Source organism: Symsagittifera roscoffensis, chromosome 1, assembly GCF_963678635.1.
Source record: "Symsagittifera roscoffensis chromosome 1, txSymRosc1.1, whole genome shotgun sequence".
In the NCBI taxonomy this organism is placed as follows: Eukaryota; Metazoa; Xenacoelomorpha; order Acoela; family Convolutidae; genus Symsagittifera; species Symsagittifera roscoffensis.
The window spans coordinates 57,815,320-57,842,397 of record NC_087062.1 but is presented as its reverse complement, the minus strand read 5'-3'; the positions used below and the strand labels follow the sequence as shown (position 1 = coordinate 57,842,397).

Here is a 27,078-nt window from a genome sequence, read left to right as displayed (position 1 = left end):
ATTTTGATAAGTTTTGTTAAATCTGAAAAATATTGACTGCCTGAGCTTTAAAAGCTCATTTTGTTCTATGCGGTAAAGGCAATTCAAGGTAATTGGTGGAAACGCCCTCTACTGCTATCAAATAGCTGAGATAACTTTTGCAATCTTAATTATTTTACCTCGGGCTGAGGCCTCTGGCTAGTTGACAAGAGTACAACAAGAAGCGTATTGCGCATCAATCAGTGTTTATTGTCTATCTTGATTGTTTAGTTTGACATTTCTTAGTTCAATTTGTATTTTCGAGTTTTTTGGCAAAATGTTTTTTGTCTGTTCTAAACTCAAGATTGCTCGTATATCAGGGCAAAATTTTGAATGTTACGGTTGCTCCTTAACTCGTCTCCTAGGTTTTTTGTTAAAATATCATAAATGTGTCGAATTGAACTAAGCAAATAGTTTTCCTAATTTGAGTTTGGAACAATTATAAGTGCGGGATAAATCTCCACGCTTAAACAATCCGTGTTTTGAAACTTTTGAATACTTGTTAGACGATTGACAGAGGATTGCACGGATGCCTGCTTGGCCATCCGAAGATTGTTGGATTGATCCCCGAAAGCTGCCATTTTTTTTCAAAAAGGATCTCAACAAAAAAAAACAACCCTGGCGTGTATATATTTATATATCTCCTTATCTTCGAAAGTCAGAAGAATCTTTTCATAACATTACGAGGCCAAACTGTGCATTTTGTGCATTTTAAGCGGATTCCAAGACGAAGACGCTCCCTTTGTTCTTCTTTTGTTCTTTCATTTTCTTTGATCGTTCCGACAGAATTTAAACATGTTTAAAGACTTGTCTCTGGAATCCAGGATTACACAGACACAAAATTGTGCTCCTATCCAGTGCACAGTTTGGGTTCGTAATGAACACGGAAATTTTCCGGACGCTCCTCACTTGTTCCAAATCGATCTGAAGGCAGCTGTGGTCTTTTTTTTCACACAACTCAAAATTCAGCACTTTCAGAGAGTCAAAAAAGTTAATTAAAAATAAGATCTTATTTGCTTTTTGGCTATTTTGCCACGCATATTTGAAACTTCAAGCAACCTTACGGCATAAACCTTTTTCTGAAAGACTTTTTTTGATTGAACTTTTTCCGAAAAAAAATGTTTTTCTTAATTAATTCTGTTCATTTCAATTCTGTCTTTCAATTGTTATAATCTTCAACCGTTTCAAGAGCCCTGAGTCCCATGTTTTTTGTTGTATTAGCGGAAGTTTTCAACGACCTAGAAGATTTTTATATTAACAGATTGATTTCAAAAATACGAGTATCGTTACCCTTAAAGGTCGTAACGTAATTATAGCATAGAAGGACAGATTCAAAAAAGTATGCAATGCGTTAAGATAGTTACTTTTTTAATCATAATTTTATCAGCGTTTCAGGCAAAAGATATGTCAAACACTTTCAAAAATTTGTTAACAACTTAAAATTTTTTGTTGAGGTTTTCGAAGAATAAAGCTGAATATTCGTGCTTAGGATGTTTTTTTTTGTTCAGACCATTTTAGTATTCTAACTAGTCCTTTTTGATCACTTTTTCGAAAAACCCTGAAAAATTTAAAACTGACTCTTTTGCTAATTTTAGACAATTATGACATTTCGTGCTACAAGCGCGTGAGCGGTTTTTTAATCGGCTCGGAAATCTTTCCGAAATGAACTGAGGTACGATGTTTGGCGTATTTTTCATGTTGCTATATATAAACAACATGATTCTGCTACCTTTTTTGGGGAGGTATTCAATACAACCCGAAATTTTTTTTTATCTAAAACGTTTGAAAGACACCTAAGGGCAGTTGGAGCAACCAAGGTTTTACCATGATAAGAGCAGTTTGTTTTTTATTGATTTTATGGAGAAAACAAAGTAGTTTTTGATGTAATTTCAAACTTTGAGTTTCCCTATTTGAAATAACCAAAAACATTCACTGTTCACGAGTTATTGTCTTATTTAAACAGTGTTTTTTTGGTGTAAGATCTTTTAAACTCTACAATCTGTTTTGCATCACTTTTCAATTACTCTTTTGAATGTGAAAATTATGTTCTGTCATATTTAAAAATTTTTCAAATTTAATTATCAATTGGTGAGCTTGATACCAAAAAGACTGCGTAGTTTTCAAAAAAATTAGTAAGGTTAGTTTTATAATCTTGAAGGAGGATAGTGGTGGTTCATTGGCTGAATTTTATTGGTGATTTTTCCTAATTGAACTGGAATTGATCTTTCTTATTCAGTTCAAACTGAAAGATCACTTCCCGATTTTTGTTAACATAAGCTGGTGAAACATGATCTTTAGTCATTGATTTTAACAATTTCGTGCGGTTGGTTTACCATCTATATTTGATCTGAATTAATAATTGATTTATCACTTCAATCTTAATAATTCACTCCTTGTTAATCAACTGTTTTAGGCAGCACTTGTCTTGATTGGTTATGGGCTTAGTGCCCAAATACAAGTGAGAAGTCAGGAATCGGGATTGACTGTTTATTCAAACGAATAAAGTGAGATTTGGCGCGGAGTTGTGACAGAAAACAAAACATGAGAAAGACCACTGATCAGATAGAAAACTGCGGGAAGCTAGAAGCAGGGCAACACAACTAGAAGCAAAAACAAGGCTTTGAAGGGAGTCATCAACCACAAAGAGTTGAACTCAAAGAAGCTGGGCAAAACAACTAGAAACAAAAACAGGGCTGAAAAAATTTGAAAGAATAGGAGTCAAAAGCAGAACGAAGGGTTTCTGCCTTTGAACATACTTGTATAGTTATATATTTGGGCAATATAGTTGATTGTAATATTTGATTTTGATGAAAAAGAAAACATGGTCTTTGAGTTTTAGCTAGAGCAATGCATAGCTCGTTGAACTTTGCTAAAAGATTTTAGTAGAATCTAGCGAGGAAATAAGAGCTTAGATAATAGAAACAAATGTCAAAAACTGATAGAACATTTTTCGGGATAAGAAGTGGATTTTTCCTACTTTGAAGAGCAGTTCGAGGAACGAATATTTCACTTGAATTAAATCAGATTCTAAATGAGACAGTTGATTATAGAAAATTTATGCCAAGCCATAGATTGAATGCGAGCAGCGATCAAAAACAAACTGCAACACATAAAGGAAAAGATGTTTATGGAAAAAAAACAATTGTATATCTAGTAAAAACTCGTGCAGGCTCCAGATAAGAAAACAAGACTGTTCTTGAGACCTTATCAATCCAATGGTAGCAAAGATTGGGTTGATTTACGGAGGAAATTTAAGAGTCTGAAAGACTTAGACTGTAAAAACTAATCTCCAAACTTACAACTTTGAAAAAGTATAGCAACGAAACAATGATAGATTGTTTATGAGAGGAGATTCAGTGAAACATAGAACAAGTGAGCAAATGAGTGAGTGAAAAAATACTAAATTCAATTTTTTGGAAGGGCTTCAAAAACACTTTGACACCGTTTCTACCATAGTGAGGTTTAGTTGAGATGAGAAAAATTTAGTTGAAATGAAAGGGGAGTTAGTGAATTTTGATAGCAAGAGTCAAGTCACTGAAAGAGAGTAAATTTCAATAGCGAAAACAGAGTTTGTTCTAATTGTGTTATGAGAGGACATGTATCAGAACAGAGCTGAGAAAATTTGGCGGCACAGCAGTTAGTGAAGACAACGCTAAAAAAATTCAATGCTATGAGTGCAAGGAGTATCGATTTATTGCACAGTTTGCCAAGCAAAGAAAAAAATGCTAGTAAGACTAAACGAGAACAGAAGAACTTACCAGCTGAAACAGATGCTGCATTTAATTTCTGAGTGGATTGTCTCCGGGCGAGACTTAGTCGTAGAATCTGAAGCCACCAATAACATGACTATGGATCAAGAGATGTTTGTTAGGTTCGATGAAAAGTTTGAAGGACCGTATAGCAATGCATGTTTCCCTGAGACAAACTTTAGAGAAAGGTGAAATTAGCTTCAGAGTAAAAGACGAGAAAGGCAAAGTTAGGAAAATTGGGCTGAAGAATGTTTTTTAGGTTCCTAAAAAATTCATGGAACTTGATAAAATGATCAAAAATGAAGAAAACAGTTTTATGTGCGAGCATGTTTGTTCTTCAGGGAAATGGTTCAGTTTACCCATTGAGAGAGAAAAGTGGTCTCTTTTTGTGGGACACCTTTGTAGCGAAAGAATTTATGTTATGTGCACGTTGAAACACTGGCATTGTAACATAGAACATAACAACTTCAAAAATTTTACCCATTCAGAGAAACATGTTGAAAACTTGAAGATAAATGCTTTTAAAATGGAGAATTGGGTATCTTGTGAGTTGAATAAAGTGAAACAGAAGCCAATCCCAAAAGATTATTACACCAGGGCAACTAGGACACTAAATATTGCTGAAACAGATATCTTTACTCCTATTCACAAGATAGCAGTAGATGGACATGGAAAAGTTATAGGTTTGTGACCAGTTTTCCTTCAAATGTCAAAGTTTATTCGAAGATGGCGAGAGATGAGGCAACAGAAAAGCTTGAAAAACTCATGGCAGATAAATGAGTTCATCAGACTTTAGTTTCAAATAGTGCAGGAGAGTACATTGGTCAGTAATATAGGCGAGTTTGTAGGAAAAGATAATAAGACTAGAAATGCATCATGAGAACGGAAAGAGAACGGAAAGATAGAAAGGGTGTGCGGACGGGTTACTCTAAAGGCTCGCTGTATGTTTATTGAAGCGTACTTACCGTTAATTTACTGGCCTCATGCCCGCGATATGGCTAGCAATCTCGAAAAAATGTGATTTCCTTCTGCTATAGGAAAAACAACCTACGAATGGGGAAAAACCCAAACTGAATGTTATTAAAACTTTTCAATGTTTGGCGTAGAGATTTGCGAGAATAAAGTTTTGCAAAAAAAGCTAGACAAAAAGTCAAAAACGAGAGTTTTGGGAAGGGAACATGGGAAAAAGTAGAACTGATCTGATAGGAATTGAGATTGAAGAAAAACTCAAAGTATAAAACTCCAAAAACGTTAGTTTTGACGGACCTAAATTATATTTTGAGAAAGATAAAAATAAGTGCCAAAGAAGAAGCGATCAGTGATGTAAATTTTTTTGAAAAAGCTCTCGGCAATACAATAAAAACTGCTAAGGAAGTTTTAGCAGACCTTGATTGGCAAGAAGCAAAATAAAAAACTGAATCAATAGAGAAACTAGTTAAGAATAGAGGAGAGTAGCGTATAGGCAGTAGATGGCCTTTTGCTTTGGAGTGCGGACTTAGTTGTGAAGTTTCTAGTTTTAGGGCTAGGTTTGTGGCTAAAAGTCTCAGTCAAGTTGAGAGAAAGGATTGCCACGGCACCTATTCACATATTACTAATTTGTCGACCATAAGAGTACTTCTAAGCTTAGCAGTTCAAAACAAAAATGAGCTGAGCTAGTTAGCCATTATAACTGCATCTTTAAATGCCAAACTAGATGAGATGTTTTGATGAAGTAACCTGAAGACTTCGAGTCATTTGCGAAAAAATAAAACTTTTAGTTTGTTTTCTGAAGAAAAGTCTTTTAATGCTAAAAAAGTCCGGTAGAAACCGGCATAGGTCTCTTAAAGTATATTTTGAGGAAATAGGGTTTGGAAATTCAATCATTGACGAGGCCTTGCCGGTTAATATGACTGAGGGAAAAATAGAATGTTTAGAATTTGATTCTATTTAGAAATAGAATTTGTTCGTGGGTAGATAATAGAGTGGCTTGTTGAGCAAGAAAAGTTTTCTGTAGCTAGTTTGAAAACAGAATAACTGAAAAATAAAAAAAAAATTGAGACAAAAGACCTTATACTGGTCTTAGGGATAACAACTGAATTTGAAAACTGAAAAACGAAATGAAAATTAGTCTGAAGAAGTATATTGATAAATTGTTCAAGATTTAAGTTGACCGCAGCAAAACCGATAACAAACGCTTAAGGTCAGTGCAGAAACTGACGAAAGAAGATTGTACTTCAGAATTTTGCATAGAAAATATAAAAATATGTGACTATCGAGGTTTTTTGGTTGCCTTAATTCAATGCTTTGTCAAGTAGGCCCGACTTTTGCTTTGCAGCAAAACTTTAAGGTTCTTTTGTGGAAAACCCAAGTTAAAACCATTGGAAAGCTGGAAAAAAGTGTCAAAGATATAAGTTAGGCCAAAAAGTTCATCTTCAGTCTATAGGAGGGCTGAAGTCTTCAAACTTATTAGTTAGTCGGATGCGGAATGGATTGAAGTGTAGACAATAGGAGAACTACCTTAGGATATTGTTTCAAGCTCAGTGACAAATCAGTCGTAATGAATTGATCTAGCAGGCTTCCGCGTTGTATATCAATTTCAACAGAAGAAGCTGAAGATAATGCTGTGGTCGAAACTGTAAAAAAAGAGATCGTTTACTGGGAATTTTTTGCGAATAGGGCATAACTTCTAATAGGCCTTTGGAAGTGTTCGTGAAAAAATAAACTTGTTTTGCCCTTAATAAACTTTCATTGAACCAAGGAAATAAGAAGCATTTTGCCATAAAACTACAATTCTATCAGAAGTTAGTTGAACAGAACAAGGTTTTTACCAACAGCAAACATGCCTGCAGACGCTTTGACAAAAACTTGCAAAATGTAAAACTGCTTTTTTTCTGAGATATTCTGATGTGAATCAGTTATTTTGAAAAGCGGGATATTGATGAAATTTCCTTACTGAGCTAATCTGTCTTAATTGGTTCAAACTGAAAAATCACTTCCCGGTTTTTTGTTAAAAATAAGTGATAAAACATGAACTTAACTTCTGAGTTCCTGCAAGCTGTTGCGGGTGATTTACCATATTTTTATATTTGATCTGAATCACTACTGGAATTTTCACTCAAATCTCATTGATTCACTTCTCACTAATCAACTGTTTGTCGTTGCAATACTCTTGATAAATTTTACATTCTTTAAGTATTCTGCAATGCAGTGAAGACATGTGGAGACAGTAAAGTTTTTTGTAAGGATAGACCAAGGGTTAGAGTATAATTTCAGTTCATAATATGTTTCGATTGGAAATACATAGCGTACTTGAGCATTGTCAAATAATTTTACTAGATCTCCCAGGGTATCTAGCGGTGAAACACAAAAAGGAACTAATTTTCCAGTGAACGCGTCTTTATGATGGTCTCGGCACCGTCTGTCTGTATAGCGCAACAGAGAAGGAGTTTTTTCTGTTTGTGAAGACCGTTCGAATGGCCAAGTTTTTCGGCTTACCGAGAACCGAGTAAAACTCCATGCCCAGCTCAAGCGGGAGGTTTTTATTAGTGAAGAGAATCGAGAAAAACTCCCGTTACTTGGGCTTATGTGATAAGCTGCAGATCTTTGGCAGAATCTTCGGGATTCTCCCATAATCTCTCAATGGTAAGTGAGGTTGGGTGTATCCGGCAGTTAATTAGATGGTCCGTGGTGTTCAGTCCTATGTAGCAACTTGGGCAGACGTCGGGTATAGCGTTGTTTAGCCTGTGGTGGTAGCTGGCGAGGTGAGTTGAAAATCCAGATCAGTGATCATCGAAAAATGGGCAGTGTATATCGAGTTTTCCAGCCAAATTTGCATTCATTTGGTGACAAAATGGGGGGTCTTCTGCCAAGTAGCCTGGAATTTTCGTTCAGAAAGTTTTGTGATTCTGTGGTGTGAAAATTTTTGATCCCGGTAGCGTATTCAAGCTTAGAGAATTTCGCTCGGTTTTTGTTCGGGATAAGAAGTGGATTTTTCCTACTTTGAAGAGCAGTTCGAGGAACGAATATTTCACTTGAATTAAATCAGATTCTAAATGAGACAGTTGATTATAGAAAATTTATGCCAAGCCATAGATTGAATGCGAGCAGCGATCAAAAACAAACTGCAACACATAAAGGAAAAGATGTTTATGGAAAAAAAACAATTGTATATCTAGTAAAAACTCGTGCAGGCTCCAGATAAGAAAACAAGACTGTTCTTGAGACCTTATCAATCCAATGGTAGCAAAGATTGGGTTGATTTACGGAGGAAATTTAAGAGTCTGAAAGACTTAGACTGTAAAAACTAATCTCCAAACTTACAACTTTGAAAAAGTATAGCAACGAAACAATGATAGATTGTTTATGAGAGGAGATTCAGTGAAACATAGAACAAGTGAGCAAATGAGTGAGTGAAAAAATACTAAATTCAATTTTTTGGAAGGGCTTCAAAAACACTTTGACACCGTTTCTACCATAGTGAGGTTTAGTTGAGATGAGAAAAATTTAGTTGAAATGAAAGGGGAGTTAGTGAATTTTGATAGCAAGAGTCAAGTCACTGAAAGAGAGTAAATTTCAATAGCGAAAACAGAGTTTGTTCTAATTGTGTTATGAGAGGACATGTATCAGAACAGAGCTGAGAAAATTTGGCGGCACAGCAGTTAGTGAAGACAACGCTAAAAAAATTCAATGCTATGAGTGCAAGGAGTATCGATTTATTGCACAGTTTGCCAAGCAAAGAAAAAAATGCTAGTAAGACTAAACGAGAACAGAAGAACTTACCAGCTGAAACAGATGCTGCATTTAATTTCTGAGTGGATTGTCTCCGGGCGAGACTTAGTCGTAGAATCTGAAGCCACCAATAACATGACTATGGATCAAGAGATGTTTGTTAGGTTCGATGAAAAGTTTGAAGGACCGTATAGCAATGCATGTTTCCCTGAGACAAACTTTAGAGAAAGGTGAAATTAGCTTCAGAGTAAAAGACGAGAAAGGCAAAGTTAGGAAAATTGGGCTGAAGAATGTTTTTTAGGTTCCTAAAAAATTCATGGAACTTGATAAAATGATCAAAAATGAAGAAAACAGTTTTATGTGCGAGCATGTTTGTTCTTCAGGGAAATGGTTCAGTTTACCCATTGAGAGAGAAAAGTGGTCTCTTTTTGTGGGACACCTTTGTAGCGAAAGAATTTATGTTATGTGCACGTTGAAACACTGGCATTGTAACATAGAACATAACAACTTCAAAAATTTTACCCATTCAGAGAAACATGTTGAAAACTTGAAGATAAATGCTTTTAAAATGGAGAATTGGGTATCTTGTGAGTTGAATAAAGTGAAACAGAAGCCAATCCCAAAAGATTATTACACCAGGGCAACTAGGACACTAAATATTGCTGAAACAGATATCTTTACTCCTATTCACAAGATAGCAGTAGATGGACATGGAAAAGTTATAGGTTTGTGACCAGTTTTCCTTCAAATGTCAAAGTTTATTCGAAGATGGCGAGAGATGAGGCAACAGAAAAGCTTGAAAAACTCATGGCAGATAAATGAGTTCATCAGACTTTAGTTTCAAATAGTGCAGGAGAGTACATTGGTCAGTAATATAGGCGAGTTTGTAGGAAAAGATAATAAGACTAGAAATGCATCATGAGAACGGAAAGAGAACGGAAAGATAGAAAGGGTGTGCGGACGGGTTACTCTAAAGGCTCGCTGTATGTTTATTGAAGCGTACTTACCGTTAATTTACTGGCCTCATGCCCGCGATATGGCTAGCAATCTCGAAAAAATGTGATTTCCTTCTGCTATAGGAAAAACAACCTACGAATGGGGAAAAACCCAAACTGAATGTTATTAAAACTTTTCAATGTTTGGCGTAGAGATTTGCGAGAATAAAGTTTTGCAAAAAAAGCTAGACAAAAAGTCAAAAACGAGAGTTTTGGGAAGGGAACATGGGAAAAAGTAGAACTGATCTGATAGGAATTGAGATTGAAGAAAAACTCAAAGTATAAAACTCCAAAAACGTTAGTTTTGACGGACCTAAATTATATTTTGAGAAAGATAAAAATAAGTGCCAAAGAAGAAGCGATCAGTGATGTAAATTTTTTTGAAAAAGCTCTCGGCAATACAATAAAAACTGCTAAGGAAGTTTTAGCAGACCTTGATTGGCAAGAAGCAAAATAAAAAACTGAATCAATAGAGAAACTAGTTAAGAATAGAGGAGAGTAGCGTATAGGCAGTAGATGGCCTTTTGCTTTGGAGTGCGGACTTAGTTGTGAAGTTTCTAGTTTTAGGGCTAGGTTTGTGGCTAAAAGTCTCAGTCAAGTTGAGAGAAAGGATTGCCACGGCACCTATTCACATATTACTAATTTGTCGACCATAAGAGTACTTCTAAGCTTAGCAGTTCAAAACAAAAATGAGCTGAGCTAGTTAGCCATTATAACTGCATCTTTAAATGCCAAACTAGATGAGATGTTTTGATGAAGTAACCTGAAGACTTCGAGTCATTTGCGAAAAAATAAAACTTTTAGTTTGTTTTCTGAAGAAAAGTCTTTTAATGCTAAAAAAGTCCGGTAGAAACCGGCATAGGTCTCTTAAAGTATATTTTGAGGAAATAGGGTTTGGAAATTCAATCATTGACGAGGCCTTGCCGGTTAATATGACTGAGGGAAAAATAGAATGTTTAGAATTTGATTCTATTTAGAAATAGAATTTGTTCGTGGGTAGATAATAGAGTGGCTTGTTGAGCAAGAAAAGTTTTCTGTAGCTAGTTTGAAAACAGAATAACTGAAAAATAAAAAAAAAATTGAGACAAAAGACCTTATACTGGTCTTAGGGATAACAACTGAATTTGAAAACTGAAAAACGAAATGAAAATTAGTCTGAAGAAGTATATTGATAAATTGTTCAAGATTTAAGTTGACCGCAGCAAAACCGATAACAAACGCTTAAGGTCAGTGCAGAAACTGACGAAAGAAGATTGTACTTCAGAATTTTGCATAGAAAATATAAAAATATGTGACTATCGAGGTTTTTTGGTTGCCTTAATTCAATGCTTTGTCAAGTAGGCCCGACTTTTGCTTTGCAGCAAAACTTTAAGGTTCTTTTGTGGAAAACCCAAGTTAAAACCATTGGAAAGCTGGAAAAAAGTGTCAAAGATATAAGTTAGGCCAAAAAGTTCATCTTCAGTCTATAGGAGGGCTGAAGTCTTCAAACTTATTAGTTAGTCGGATGCGGAATGGATTGAAGTGTAGACAATAGGAGAACTACCTTAGGATATTGTTTCAAGCTCAGTGACAAATCAGTCGTAATGAATTGATCTAGCAGGCTTCCGCGTTGTATATCAATTTCAACAGAAGAAGCTGAAGATAATGCTGTGGTCGAAACTGTAAAAAAAGAGATCGTTTACTGGGAATTTTTTGCGAATAGGGCATAACTTCTAATAGGCCTTTGGAAGTGTTCGTGAAAAAATAAACTTGTTTTGCCCTTAATAAACTTTCATTGAACCAAGGAAATAAGAAGCATTTTGCCATAAAACTACAATTCTATCAGAAGTTAGTTGAACAGAACAAGGTTTTTACCAACAGCAAACATGCCTGCAGACGCTTTGACAAAAACTTGCAAAATGTAAAACTGCTTTTTTTCTGAGATATTCTGATGTGAATCAGTTATTTTGAAAAGCGGGATATTGATGAAATTTCCTTACTGAGCTAATCTGTCTTAATTGGTTCAAACTGAAAAATCACTTCCCGGTTTTTTGTTAAAAATAAGTGATAAAACATGAACTTAACTTCTGAGTTCCTGCAAGCTGTTGCGGGTGATTTACCATATTTTTATATTTGATCTGAATCACTACTGGAATTTTCACTCAAATCTCATTGATTCACTTCTCACTAATCAACTGTTTGTCGTTGCAATACTCTTGATAAATTTTACATTCTTTAAGTATTCTGCAATGCAGTGAAGACATGTGGAGACAGTAAAGTTTTTTGTAAGGATAGACCAAGGGTTAGAGTATAATTTCAGTTCATAATATGTTTCGATTGGAAATACATAGCGTACTTGAGCATTGTCAAATAATTTTACTAGATCTCCCAGGGTATCTAGCGGTGAAACACAAAAAGGAACTAATTTTCCAGTGAACGCGTCTTTATGATGGTCTCGGCACCGTCTGTCTGTATAGCGCAACAGAGAAGGAGTTTTTTCTGTTTGTGAAGACCGTTCGAATGGCCAAGTTTTTCGGCTTACCGAGAACCGAGTAAAACTCCATGCCCAGCTCAAGCGGGAGGTTTTTATTAGTGAAGAGAATCGAGAAAAACTCCCGTTACTTGGGCTTATGTGATAAGCTGCAGATCTTTGGCAGAATCTTCGGGATTCTCCCATAATCTCTCAATGGTAAGTGAGGTTGGGTGTATCCGGCAGTTAATTAGATGGTCCGTGGTGTTCAGTCCTATGTAGCAACTTGGGCAGACGTCGGGTATAGCGTTGTTTAGCCTGTGGTGGTAGCTGGCGAGGTGAGTTGAAAATCCAGATCAGTGATCATCGAAAAATGGGCAGTGTATATCGAGTTTTCCAGCCAAATTTGCATTCATTTGGTGACAAAATGGGGGGTCTTCTGCCAAGTAGCCTGGAATTTTCGTTCAGAAAGTTTTGTGATTCTGTGGTGTGAAAATTTTTGATCCCGGTAGCGTATTCAAGCTTAGAGAATTTCGCTCGGTTTTTGTTAAGCAAATGTCCAATATCTGGTTTGAACATACTTTTGAGGATAGTTATGATATTCCGATTAATGCTTTCGTTGTTAATAGTTTGGTGGTCAGCTATGCGCTCCTGGTAAAATCCGAGAAAAAACAGTTTAGAAAGCATTTCGTTGTGTTTTTTAACCGCTAGAACTTTTGTATTGTCACGTAAAGGTTTTATGTCACTCATTCTTAAGCATCCGTTTGTTAATTTCGCGTTGTTTAATTTATTTGTAAGCGTTGCCAGTTAGTGTAACTTATTGTTGGGGTTCAAATTGGAGATGCATATCCTCTCCCAGTTGCCTTATTATTTACGCTGAGTGTTTCTATGGAGCAACGCCAAGTACTGTTAGCAAGTTTTCAAGTACATAGTTCCTTTTATGCAGTTTATCACAGGTCTTAGTGCAGTTTTCACATGAGTTCAGTTGTATGTCAAATGTGATTCTTAGAATTTTGGGAAGGCAAGTATCGGGTAAACTGATTCTCTGAACCCTACTTTTTGGTTTTGATTTAAATTCAAGGTTATAAGTTGAGAATACTGATGTTGTGGACTTATCTTTGGTAATATTAAGTACTAGTGTTATGAGGGTTATGACGCATGCATCAGTGGTCACTTTGATGTAATCAATTTCTAGTACATAGTTTTGGAATATGAAGATTAAATAGGGCCGCGCATAGAACACCATCTGGTGGGACACCTTGCTTCACCTTCTTGCGTTTGTATTTTGGGTCTCTAATTTTTACATAAGTATGTCTACCTCGCAGGCATGCAAGAAAGCACCTTTTGGTGTTCTTGGAAGGATTCGAGCTGGCGATGTCGTTGAGCAGATGGTGGTGGTCAATAGTATCAAAGGCTGAAGTCAAATCTAGGGCAATCGTTAATGCTTTGAAATTGTTTGGCCTGGTTCAAAATAGCTTTTATTAGATTGAGATACAGTTTAGGGCAGTATTAGTTGATCAAATCCGTGTTGATGTTCCTAAAAATTTTCATTAAAACTGAAGTCGGGCAACGCTCGATAATTTTTTTTCACTGGAGAAATCAGTGCAATTTTTCGGTAGCTCTTATCTTTTTCGGGATCTGTAAAAGGTTTAGGCAAGGGTATTAATCTACCCATTTTCCATTTTTTATTTATGGTGCATTACTCAATAAGAGGCTTATCAACATACTGAGGTATTTCAAAGATTGTTTTCTAATGAAATGTAATTAAATTGGAGCGATTTTAACAGGTGCAAATGCTTTTCTTTTCTTACTTGATTTTTTTCATCCTTTACCAATTTAAGTAAAATTTTCAATTCTTTTTGAATTGCTTGATCATTCGAATAAATGCTCCTTTTTGCCTTTTTATTTTTTTTTGGGCATCGAGTGAACTGTTGGTTGAAATTATTACAGGTTTTTTGTGATGTGAATGGGTTCGTTGTCGAAGATAATAAGTGTTTTCTTGGAGTTTTGGCATTGGTGTTCGATAAACCTTTAACCGTATACCAGAGTTTACTTGTAAACCGTCGGATATCGACGTTGCCAAGAAACTCAATTCAATTTGTTCTTCTGTTATCTTTACAAAGAATTTATTCATATCTCATTTTAATTCACCCATTTTGTGGTCTCCGAGACCACAAAATCTCGGAGACTACAAAAAGAGTGAAATAAAATGAGAAATGAATAAATTCACACCTTTTTTTGCGTGTTGTGAATGGGATCGTTGTCGAAGATAATAGGTGCTTTTCTTGGAGTTTTGGCAATGGTGTTGGTTAAATATTTAACCGTATACCAGAGTTCACTTGTTGCCCATCGAATGTCGACATTGCCAAGAAACTCAATCTATTTTTTTCTTCTTTCATCTTAAAAAAAATTTCATTTCTCATTTTAATTCACTCATTTTGTGGTCTCCGAGATCTTGTTCTTGAAAAGTGTCCCTTGTTAAGGAGAGTTTAAAAGCTTCTGTTGAAAACTTCTTTAATGCATCCTTGAAGTATATGTCTAAATGCCCCGCCGCAAACTGATTTCCGGAAGGTTGTCTCGCCTTCTATAGTTGATTTGAGTAGAGCTTTTTTCAAAACGCTTTTTTGCTATCTTTACAAAAATTATTCCAGTCTGCTTTTTTGAAGTTAAGGGTTGTTTTTTGTTTGCCTTATTGCATCTGTATTTGTTGGTAGGTGTTGGATGGAAGCAGTATATCAGGGGCTTCAGCTTGAATGTGATGGGATGTAGATATTAAAAACTGTTAAAGATAACGTGTTTATAACTTTTGTGATTGCTTATTCTGTTTGGGGGTCGTTAGGTGATAATTTTGGTGTTTGATAATTTATGTCTTCCTCAAAATGAATGCTAGTCCGCTTCATTGCCTCGACTGGTAAATCGGTTTTGTACAACAACTTGGTGTTCATTAAGAGGCTTGGGTTCATTCGTTAGAAAGTTTTCTTGGACTGCTGCAACCATCTGTCTGTTGTAGCCATGTGGTGGATAATGTTATCTAGTTTTGGTCTAAGGCCACTTGCATTTTAACGTAGTATTCTATGTTGTGGTCATGTTTTGGTGGTGGGGGTTGCTGTTGTTTTTTAAGGGTGTCGATGGGGTTGTTTTTTTTAATTAAGGGTGTCGATGGAGTTGATTTTGCAGTAGTCACAATTCAAAGGGTTAGATTTTGCCATAGTCATAGTAAAAACTGCGTGACCTTGATTGATAACTTTAAGTGTGGAGCTTCTTAGGTGTATCCACCCTCCGAAGTGGTATCAGACATAGTATTGGTTAATGATAACTTTATTGTGACAAATACTGCAGTTATGTGGGCCAAGGTTTGGTTCGATTCCGCGGCAGAATAGTAGGGTGAGAACTAGAAGTCCAGCCAGTAACAAGTACATGAGCAGGTAGACTGGTTCTGACTGCTCATTATTCCAAAACCCATGTGGTGTTTCTTTTCTTTGTTCTCTCTCGTTTTATCTCTTTTTTCTTTTCTCGACTCTCCTATTTCTTCGGCTTCCATTTTTTTTATTTTTCCCTTCTCTCTCTCTCTCTATCTCTATCTCTTTCTCTTTCTCTCTCTCTCTCTCTCTCTCTCTCTCTCGCTCTTTCTCTCTCTCTCTCTCTCTCTCTCTCTCTTTATCTCTGTCGCAGCACTCTCTCTCTCCTTTTCTCTCTCTGGCTCTCGATACGAGACCGATGTAGAATAAATGGAATTTGGGAACCACACTGTTGAGTGATGCGTGGTCCATCCGCGTAGAGGCACTCATTCTTGGAATCTGAAAGTTGAGGTAAAAAGATAGTTCAGGCTAAATATGACACCAAAGCTTAAGAAAACATAACTTTGTTGTGGGGCCTTAATTTTTTGTCGTATATGTTTATGATTCTTTTCAATTTTTTTTCTGAGATTGTCTATAAAACAATGATTTTCGCCATTGTTTTTTCTGAGCTTGTCTACATTAACAACGGAGTTAAAATTTTTAAATTATTTTTATTGTGTTTGCAGCTTCCAACTGATTCTGCAACATTCAATTTCAAGATTATTTAGAAATCGGAGGTCATCCCTTTCATTTTCCTAAGTAACATTTTCGTTATGTGTGCTGTCAAGTGCTTTCATATCCTTTTACATAGCGGGACTGCTTGAATGGTAAGCTCTTCCCTCTGCCCGCTCTAAATTGAAGGATTATAGGAAATTACCAAAACCATTAAGGTTTCATTACTGCGCTTCTGTTATTGTCAACTAGTTGCCCTTGTCTACATCTATGCAAAGAAAAATGACTGTTCAGTTAAGAATGTATTTACGTTCATGACAGAAATGCCAATAAAATTCGAATTTAAATTTTATTGTTTTCAGTTACCTATTCATTATTATTTTTTGATACTCGAATAGACAGAAACGAATAGGCATTTGAAATTATAATTTAACAGTTTTAGTATAAGCTTTTCTTCTACTGAAGATATACTTAAATATCTATTATAAGCTTGAACCACTCATGTTAAGAGCAAGAACAAAATCTAATTTATGAACAAGTGTGAAAAAATAGCGACATACTCTTTCATCCTCGAATTAGCGTCGGCTAAAGACCATAATGTCTTTCCTAATTTTCTACATATTTGGTAGTGTGGCATAAAATTCAGTTAATACAGTGCAAAACCTTCAAGTGCATATTTGGTGCTACCAGCAGTGACTGAAATAGCTCTAATAGAAGATGTAATTGAATCGTTTATGACCAACTGGCATATGGTACGTCTCTTTACCTTTGCACTGCTTTTGAAATTTCTGTGCTCTACTTATTTTGTTCCGCTGATTACTAAAATATGAATAAAACCCAGCCAAAAGTGAGTTTAATTGAAGTTAGTGCAAATTAGTTTTCTGATTTTCTAAGTTAGATCTTTTTAACCTAATTTTAAAATTTTCATTGTGGTTTGTTCGTTTTACATTGTATAGCAAAACGACAAACCTAAATGATTTCAAGCAGAATTACTCAATTGACGAACAGTTTGGTGTCTGTAGGTATTTGGAACCCAGAGACAAGTCTTTTAACAGGTTAAAAGGTAAGTGGAGTTTACTTTTAAAAACTCTATGGAGTCCGCGTAAAATACCCGTAACTTAGAAATTGTCGGCACATTTTTTGCGGCTTCCGCAACAAGCAATCTTAGCTAGTAGCTCTGAATTCCGCAACTGCAAGCATATTCCGCAAAACTTTTCAGCGGAAACCGCATATGCAAGCGGATTCCGCAAATTGTAAGTGGATCCCGCTTATATGTTAAATTGATTTGAACCAGTTCTTGCATATGAACAAGTAAAATTAAAAGGATAGAATTAACAATTCACAGCGGAATCAACGAACAGGTCGTAAGTTAATATTCGGTTAATTAAATCCTTGAAAGTTCCTTTTAGTGTTTGGTTGGGAAATTTTTCAGCAATCATTTTTTTGGATCATTCGGAAGCACAACCATTGATTAAAGCCAATATGTGAGGTTCGTGGGTTGTAAAATTTGCAAGTTCAAACTCACCATTAGCAATTTCTAATTTTTTGTCCGGTAAATTTATGTTTTATTAGCAGCACATAAGATTCCAAATTCAATTTTCAGTTTAGAATCGCTAAATTCTGACCTATCTTTTTTGGATTACTGAGATTAACAACTGTACTTGTCTGTTCTGGTTTTTTGGCTGATAAAAAGTTTTGCAATGAAGGCCAAAATGAAGCAAACTTAATTTAGTTGAATTGAAGGGCAATTGAAAAGATTTGATGTAATAATTTTTTTCAGTATGTCCAGCTGGCAGGAATTGTGATCGAAATTGGGAATAAGTTGGCAGGAATTGAATTGAGATCGAAGCTGGGAATACGTTGGCAAGATTTGAGATCGAAGTTGGGAGTAAGTTAACAGGAGATCGAATGTCTGGGAATAAGTTGACGGGAATTGAGATCCAGCATTTAGGGGCATGTTGGCAAGGAGTGAGAACGAAAGTTTGTGAGTAGCTCAACTGTTAGTAGTAATTGAGATTGAACTCGCTAGTGATCACCATGTAAAAAAAATAGTGATTGCTAATTTTTTTTTATGTAACTGAAACGCGCAAACAAAATCCGGATTTTGCATACAACTTGAGGGATTAGCTTTTATTTAGCGGAACCCGCTTTCACCTTGTTGATTCCGCTGACAGTTGTAAACTCGTCAACAGGCCAGTTTTGTTATTCAAATGTTTTATTGTTTGTTTTGGTTTTAACAATCTGTTCCGGAATCTGCAACTACTGTCGCAGATTCCGCGATTTCGCTTGTTTTTGGACCAAATTTGAGTGGTTAAGAGTTTTAAGTTCTTCTGGAAGCCAATTTCGACCTTCTCTTTGACCCGGCCAGAACCAACTTCTTTCGTTTTGAAAATAATCCAAAATTTGTGCTAAAATTCGAAACTAAGATCACAAAAACTATTTGTGCTAAGATTTTGGTTAAATCAGTTTCGTGTTACAAAAATTCAAAAACAATTCGAGGAGACTATTGAAAAAAAAGAATTCATAACAACAAAAAACTAATGTTTGCGTTTCATCACGAACTGTACTAAATTCTTGCATTTTTCCTTTAAAAGTAATGCCCGAAAGTTTTTAATCTGGGGTGTACCAGGGTAGTTTTTCTTAGAATGTTTCCTATTCACAAAGACAATTTCGACACCCAAATTTTTCAGCCCAAAAATTATCAAAACCTTGGCCTTTTTTCAAAGCTGCTTAGCCTTATATTCTGAACAAAAGTTTTCAAAACCAGATTAAGCCAAGAACTTTTTAGCAAAATTTGAAAAAATCTGAAGAATTTCTAACTCACTTGGATCCAAAAAAGAAAGTTACCCAATTGAAAAAAAATGCAAAAATTCGATTGCCAAACTTTCAGCCCAGAAGCATTTTGCTTTAAATTTCAGAAACCCAACTGGTTTTCTCCTTAATCTAAAGGTTAAAAAAAATCTTCAGCCTATGCTTGCAAGTATTTGAAAAAAAAACTTGAAAAGTCTCAAAATACACTGTACCCGAAGCTCAAAGCTGATTGAGCTCTAACTCAATATATTTTTTAACCACTGGAATAGCACTTGGTTTGATTGAATAAAAAAATTGATCGTGATTAATAGTGAAAATTCAAGAGAGCTTTATCTAACGGAAACAACTTAGCAATCGCTACCAACTGAGCTGGTAAAATTTTTAATCCGCCATGTCTAATGAGCTAAAATTTTTTAATTACCTTTTTCTATGGCTCCAGCGAAGCCTAATTTACAGTAGTTAATTGACCTCTACAGAAGCCCCTAAAAACGAATATGTCAAGTTTACTTTCGAGGAGGTAACGTCTTGTTTCGATCTTCTCAACAAAATCGCACACGACTTTGCTGTTTTTTTTCTACTAAGATTGGCTCGGCATTGTTTCGACATTACGAACATGAAAGTGCGACCTACTAATAAAAGTCAAGAGCATCGTCAATTCTACGGTTGCTGACTTTTCTACTTACTATTCTACTTACAGTTTGATTACAATCGACATAGATGCTAAACAAACGGAGCTAAAAACAAACGGAGCTAAAAATCAGGCAAAAACAATGTCACCACTCAACAACTGCTTCAGCATGCATTTGATTTCAGATCAACATAACATGCTAATCAGGACACATTCAACTTTTGCGCTCCATTACGATACAATTTCTCACCTCAACTTGTTTCTAACGCAACTCCCATATGGAACTACAACTTAACTCACGAAGCCCAGCTGTCAACTGAAAATTTCCGATATGAGCTACTAACAACTTCAAGCAAATAGATCTGTTACTGCAACTGAAGTGTACGTTGCGATCTATCTCAGCAACCATCATAGAACTAAATCGTTTTCAAGAGATCACAATATTTTTGGCAATCACATCATTTCTGGCACTGGTTAAAGAAAAGTCAGCAACTATGCTTACAATCGTCCGATTACTGGCAGCAACTTTAGTCTCAAGTGTTCAATTTGCCGGATTTTAGACTGAAGAAGGTTGACGCCAACCCACTGGATTTAACATCTGGTTCAAATTTGTTAGAATGCTGCCAAAATTAGACTCCACGAAATCTACATTTAGATTCTATAGAAACTTTTTAAAATCAACGGCTTACCAGCCGACCTCAAGTCGAGTAACCTAACCCAACTTGCTTGCTGAAATCGTCCAGTAAGTTTACCATTGAAGTGGGAAAAACACAGCGTGCTGCACGACATCGAATATTTTAAGCTGGGACTTTGCGCAGTGCCTGAGTAACTTCTCACGAGCATGCGACAACTTGAACTTAGAACCATCGACTTCATACCAAGCGGGATGACACAATCAAGGAACAAAGCAACAACTGTCAAATAAACGGCCTAACCAGCTCTTTTCTATGTCCAGACGAAACTACGACAGATTTCCTGATGCAGCATAAACAGTTTTGACCTGTCCAATAGATAGCCAAGTTCACTAACTTGAAAATTGCCGTAAATCAACAGGCAGAAATGGTGGAAGAATACAAACAGTGTTTCAACAGCTTAGGCCGACACAAATTTATCGAATGCACTTCGGCCAAGCGATGTTTATCAACAGACGTGGAGAAAGACCTTAATCAACTCTATCTATCGAACAAAAGCCGTTTCAAACGCCCAATCAATCCATTGGAAAGGTATGTCGCTTTTTTTGCCAGTAACTTTTCTCAACATTAGCAGTAAACTAATCTGCCTTACCAATCGCAACATATGCAGCAGCTGCTCATACACCCTCAGTCAGCACAAACACTTCATATTAACTTAAGCCAATAACGACAACTTAGCGTACGAGGCTCGTTTACTAAAAAAAAACAATTTACTAAGACAGGGGAGTTTACTAAGACAGGGGAGTTTAAAATAGGCAAGTACTCAGCTAAAATAGTCTTCCTCTCTGGTCCAGCTCGGTAACAGACATCTTAACGCTACTTAGCCTACATTCACTCTACAATCAATCTACTCATTTGAATTTGATTTTTGACCTAATTCATACCAACCATAACAGAACGTGCTCACTCTGCAATCACCGTCGACAAGGCAATTTTTCTGATATAGTCGACAAAAAAATGTGCAAGTTTTGTTAAGCGTGGATGCTTTTATGGGGTAATTCCAAGCGCGATATCAGGATAGGGCCTACAGGCATCCCCCTACACTGTCAAAAGTCTGCCAAGCTGCACAATCACTAACCTTCTCAATCAGAAATCTAATATGGCCGAGTCAAACTCGTTTTTGACAACTTCATTGACCTAACCGAACAAGAATGCGCTATTCTCATTAAAACAATGGGAAGTTTCTGCAGGGAAAAGCTTCAAGTATTCACAAAGCCAACAACTCCAGTTTTTGAAAACAGCAAAAAAGAGCGGGAAAAACGGTGAGCACAATGGAAATCGCAACAAAAACAAATTACTCTGGAAGAGCGAAATGAAAAAACTCAACATCTATCTGGTAGCAAAATTTCAACTGCAATCACAACAGAGACGTACGGCTAAAACATATCATAAAACCAAGCAGTTAAATGAGGAATCGCTTACTACAGACCTGGTACAAAAAAAACAACGTCACGTTTCTAATTTTTCATTATCCAGAGCCGTAGTTAGTTTGGTACCTCCCATACAAGCCCAGAAAATACAAAGTGGCCAACGCTTCCTCGACGTACAAAGGCGTCCCGTTGAAATCTTGCATTGAAACTCAATAGACCTAATAAACAACAAGTTTGGCCTTCTGGTAGGATTCCCGGAAAAACCCGTGGCCTTCTCGGCGGATATTGAAGGCATGTTTCTGATGCAAATGGGTATTAAAGAGATTTATGATGAGAAATAAAGTGCGCTTTGCTTCCTCTGGCTTACCAAAAATCGTATGAAGCAACACCAACAGACGCGACTTCTCTTTACTAAAACGTTCTCACCATCAGCGCGTTTTCTCAAACAGCTGCTAAGTACTGCATAACCGAGCCACAATTTTGTTCAACTGTTGGATGAAAAATTCTACCTGAACGGCTGTGTTCATTCTTTCTGCATGACAAGTGAGGCCTCATAACTAAAGTTTTCTCTAAGACAGGGGAGTTAAATCTACACAAGTTCGTATCTAATGCTTATGACTTCTTCTACTCCATTGATGGAAGTGAAATTTCTGCTGATGCTACTGTACATCGGGTCCTACGCAGCAAACTGGACACAACTGGTGATAAAATTTTCGATCAATCAATAAACAAGATAACTAATACTAAAACAGTCACCTCTACAGTAACAAATGTTCTAGACCCACTTGATGTCCTGGCATCGTTTGTCATAAAACGTAAATTCCTTCAACAAAAATTGTTGAAGTCTGGTTTTTCCAAGGTACCAATTCGTGCCCCATGAATTTGTTCAATAAACGATAAATGATTCAACCAATGCAAACAAGGTCCCCTCTGAGGCTGCCTCACTTACTTGGTCCACAAGTATCACCTAGTGACATACAGCTTCATGTGTTCTACGACACGTCGCAAGAGACCATAGCAACGTATATCTACTTCCAAACAACAGGCAGCTCAGGCACACTTGCTACTTTTATGATTGGAGAACAAAGGTAGCTCCACTGAACAAAGAAAGCATTATAAGACTCGAAGTACATGATCCCCCATTGAGCGCTCGGCTGAGCAAGTTTGTTTTTTGTTAATGCGTTTGGACCCTCAGTTCACACACTATTGTACAGATAGCAAAACATTTCTGGCCTGTAATGTATCGCCTTGTAAATTGAAAACCTACTGCGCAAACAGAGTCGATGAAATAATTTTTTAAAGCAAAGTTGATCAATGGAAACCTATTCCTGGTAAACTCAACCTCGCAGAAAAGGCTATGCAGTAATATGAGCTCAAAAATGTAACTAAGCTCCGGTTGGACGCACGGGATTTTCTACTCAACAATAACTACTTGGAGGTACCTACAAAATAATGGATTCCTAACGGTTTTTAGAATTTTTTCGATTAGTTTGTCTCACCAAACGCTATACTTTTTTATGGATAAAACGGAAAAAAACGGGAAACAATCGGCTAGTATGGAAGAAATGGAGAAATAAAACTCCTCCTTTATCAACATTCCCAGCGATAAGCCTTTGCTGACACTTTCAATCAATTACAAACTTAGGAGAAAGTTGACAACAAAAAAAGACTAGATTAAGTCAATGATTTTATTCTTGCGCGAGGACGACTACAAAACTCAGCATCGAAGAGTTCTTATGACCAAACGCAAAGAAACCTATTTTGCGCAAGATGATCGAGACCGTTACATACTGTTATATGCATCACGGCACTCAATACGTTCGCAACTAATTGCAACAAAGCTTTGTCATCTTCTGGATTCAACAAAATTGAGATAAGACATAAGATAAAAACAGATAAGATAAAACAGATAAGACATAATTGCTTTCCCTGGAGAAGGTTCCAAGGTAGAGCATTATATAGACTCATGACTGACTCGCCACTTACTCGTTTCGACGATACATCTGCTGATCTATTCCCGTTCATAAACACAGGGACTGATTTTTGGCATCACAGGGAATGAGTTATACATATCAACAAAAGACGCAATTGAGAAAAACTACATTTGCCTCTTCGCATGCCTCTTAACTCGCGCGGTGCTCCTTGAATTGAAGGAGAAAATTACAAACAATTGTTTGACGGCAATTAGAAGCTTCATTGCTGGAAAAAGCACGACCAAGAGTTTTTATTCTCTGACAACGCTATTTACGCAATCGACGCTCAGAAATCATGAATTCAAAGCAACCACGCAAACTGAGACGCTACCTTGTTGAATGGAGCCTACATGCTTTTTTCAGCACTTATTAGCGGCGTGTGGGAGCGACTCGTTTCAATGATGAAGCGAGCATTCTTTTTAAATCTCGGTTACGATTGACTATAAAATGATCTATTTGCTACAATCGTAGCCGGGAATGAGGCAATCCTTAACCGTTGTCGGCTAATGCATGTCATTAGGTGACATCGTGAACGACCTTCCACTGACACCGAACCTTTTCCTGATGAGACGTCATTAGCGATGAGTACTCTCCATTAGCAATTTTCGACGAATCATCTACCAGTAAATTGTCAAAAAAGTCTTTGTGCGTAAAAAAGATAGACTTTACAGCTTCTGAAGGCGTCTACTCATTTGCTACAAAATTGATTGAGTTCGTCCCTCTCCCTTTGTCATGAAAATTTAAAGCCTCTCACCCGAGGTTCTTGATGTTCATCAACTCTGCTGCCACTTTTTCTTGATTTTAACATAACATAAACGCGCTAAAGCTATTACCTTAAATAAATGATACTCGCGATTTACATGTAGTTTTGACTAATTGTGACCAGCATGGGTAGTAAAGCTCTAAAATAAAAGTTCCCAGCAACTGAATTGTGACATAATAACCAACGAACAGGCTCGACATCAATAAAGAATTTGAAAATATAAAACATCGCACTTATGTGAGAAGCTTTGTTAAACTCAATTACGGTTCTTCATGTTTTTCCTGCTCAAAATTGATGAAGCGATAAATTTAAGTAAAAACCGAATTGCCGTTTAACAAACTTTTCAACTGTTTTTTGATTTTCAAACTATGAAATTATTTGAAAAATGATGAATTGGTGAAATGTCAGATCTGACAAAAACTTCAGCTGTTTGATTGAGTTTGAATATTTAAAACTACTTTCAATGCTTCAAGGGTACTCGCGGGTTAAGTTGTACTTTTCACAAATTTTGAAAAACAGTAAGTTCTTAACTATTAAATTAAGGAGCGAAAAAAGGCCTTGCATTTCGATCTGTGATTAAATAACTATATATATATAACTTTAATTAAACTAGCTCGCATTTACTCTGAAAGACGTTAAATTTTTTATGTTTCTGTGAAAATGTCATAAGCAGCCGATTTTGATATAACTGTAAGAGCTCTCCAAAAAAAAACAACTTAAACGTCGGTTGGTTCCAACTTTTTCAATTTTTTTTCTGGTATATGGCTTTTTGCTATGATATATAAATTTCTATTATTGTTATGTTCTGGATTAAAAACGTAAGTATATACAACTTATTGTTCCGACTTTTGAAGAAAACGGAATATTTATGCTCAGTGTGGTTTTTTTATTCAGTCAATTTTCACCAATCGAAATAATAGTTTTTGACAAAAATTTTTCATACCCCAATGAAGACATCGACTTCCTGAGTTCAAATGCAACCAGATGTTTGACCTCCAATTAATTTTTGTGAAGTTCTGAAAGTGAGGTTTGAAAATTGCTAAATTGGCCATGTTTTGGACTACATTATGCGCGCTTTGAAGAATTTATTCATATTGCTGAGAGCGTATCTCAAATTATTTATGCGTGGCAAATTCTCCCACGCAGCAAAATTGTTCCAAATTGAATTGAGGCTAGCTAATAGGTCGTATTAATTTCGTACGACTCAAAACTTTGCATTTCGATTTTGTCCAAAATTGACAAGTTTTCAATATTTTCTTTTTCCAAAAACTATTCGATATGAATTAAGGGACAGTCGGAACAGTCAGGGCTTTGCCCTGATGTACGAGCGGTCTTGTTATTTTCAGAGATCGCTCCAAGCTGGAAAAATAAGAATGAATGTTTTTGTTTCACAAAATTTCAAAACGAAGCCTGACTGTGTGATTTGCGAATTGCAACCAGATTCTGCAACTGGATTCTGATTTCTCATCTTAGTGGAAGCCACAACTAAATGAATAACTCCTAGCTCCAAATGCAACCCGCAATCAGGTTCCATGGATCATATCGGTTATCCAAGATTTCCTTTCCTCGGTAATGCTACATAAAAATCTAAAATAGTCGCTAATAAAGGATTAATTTTGGACTATAGAACAAATAGAGATCATTTCAAAATCCATGTAATTCAATATAATGGATTGCAACCGATTATAACAGATTATGATAGATTTTTATGAATATGAGCCATTTCTATGGGGGTGAAGGTAGGTGGGGTGAGGTAGGTGTTTGAGATGGGGGCTGATTGTAAATTTTGGCGTGTTCAACTTTTGGCGTGTAAAAATTTAAGAAGAACGCAAAAATTAACTAAGTGTGAGAAGGTTAGAAACTGAGTTATTGGTTAGGGTGTATAACTCATAGAGTAAATTCGGATAGGGTACACCGTCTGCTCGTCACGCTATCTTATTTTCGGCCGGATAGATTCGTGCAACTTCTTAGTCTAATACCGATCCTAATCTTACTCTTATATCTACTAGTCTCAGGGTGTTTAACTAGTCTCTGCTAGGCTCGATAGATCTAGAAAATACTGGCTTATTGCGGCTGCTGAAGTTCTCTTGGAAAGGTAACTACTTTCTAAGTTAAATTCAAATCTCTCTGGTTCTGAAATTACAAGTAATTTCAGCACTTACAAATAAGTGGGTTGTTAGTTAGATGAAATATGATTGGTTAATATTAAATATTTTATAGTGATAAAATATCTAATTTATTTAATAATGAAATGTAGTTTAGATCAGGTTCCACCCATCCGGGGTTTACAGAGTTCTTAGATTTATCTTTCTTTCTGTAATTGAAGGATGGATGATGAACGTTGGTATTTGGCGAACATCATTTTCTTATCCGGTTCCTCTTGAAGAAGAACGTTCCAGGGCGCTGGAATGATGGATATCAAGTTGTTATCTTGTCATTCGACAACGATTGTGATCCCCAATGAAATCAATCCGATTTCAAAATGGTTTGCTATGTCAGATTTTTCTGTTTTAGTAGAGAACTGTTTTGTGTTCAGCCTCGTCTGGGAATGGCGTGAAAATCGTGTTTGGAAGGGATGCCTTGTAACTCGGATCTGTACGTATACTTGAACATCGAGGTGGTCATTGGTCCAGTTCAATGAAGTCCTTTTCTGCGAAGTCAAGTCGTACTCTAAATCCTTTGAGTCGTGATTGTGGACGGCATGTCGGTTGTGTTTAGCCATTCTTTTGTTCGATTGTGATGGGATCGTCTAGTCTTTGGATGTTCGTCTTTGTTGTTGTGTATGATCTATATACTGCATATTATGATTTTTGTTTTAAAAATTTTTGTGAATTTGGTTTTTTGTCATGATCTTAGTTAGTTGTTTTCACAAAAGCGTTTTATTTTAGTTCAGTTATTTTGAAGAGTTGCCCA

The 27,078-nt window shown here is 36.2% G+C and overlaps 1 protein-coding gene across 3 annotated transcripts in view; it reads left to right on the top strand.

Moving 5' to 3' along the window:
* The first annotated feature begins 16,180 nt into the window (after positions 1 to 16,180).
* Positions 16,181 to 27,078, top strand: part of LOC134846267 (alkaline ceramidase 2-like) — a 56,296-nt gene continuing 45,398 nt past the window's right edge. Inside the window, exon 1 of one of the 3 annotated variants that reach the window (XM_063863568.1) lies at positions 16,181 to 16,680. The gene's annotated coding sequence lies outside the window, so the exon portion shown is untranslated. Of the gene's footprint in view, positions 16,776 to 16,948; positions 16,992 to 27,078 lie in introns of those variants that run through there. The other 2 variants (XM_063863553.1, XM_063863560.1) reach the window with 2 other exon arrangements.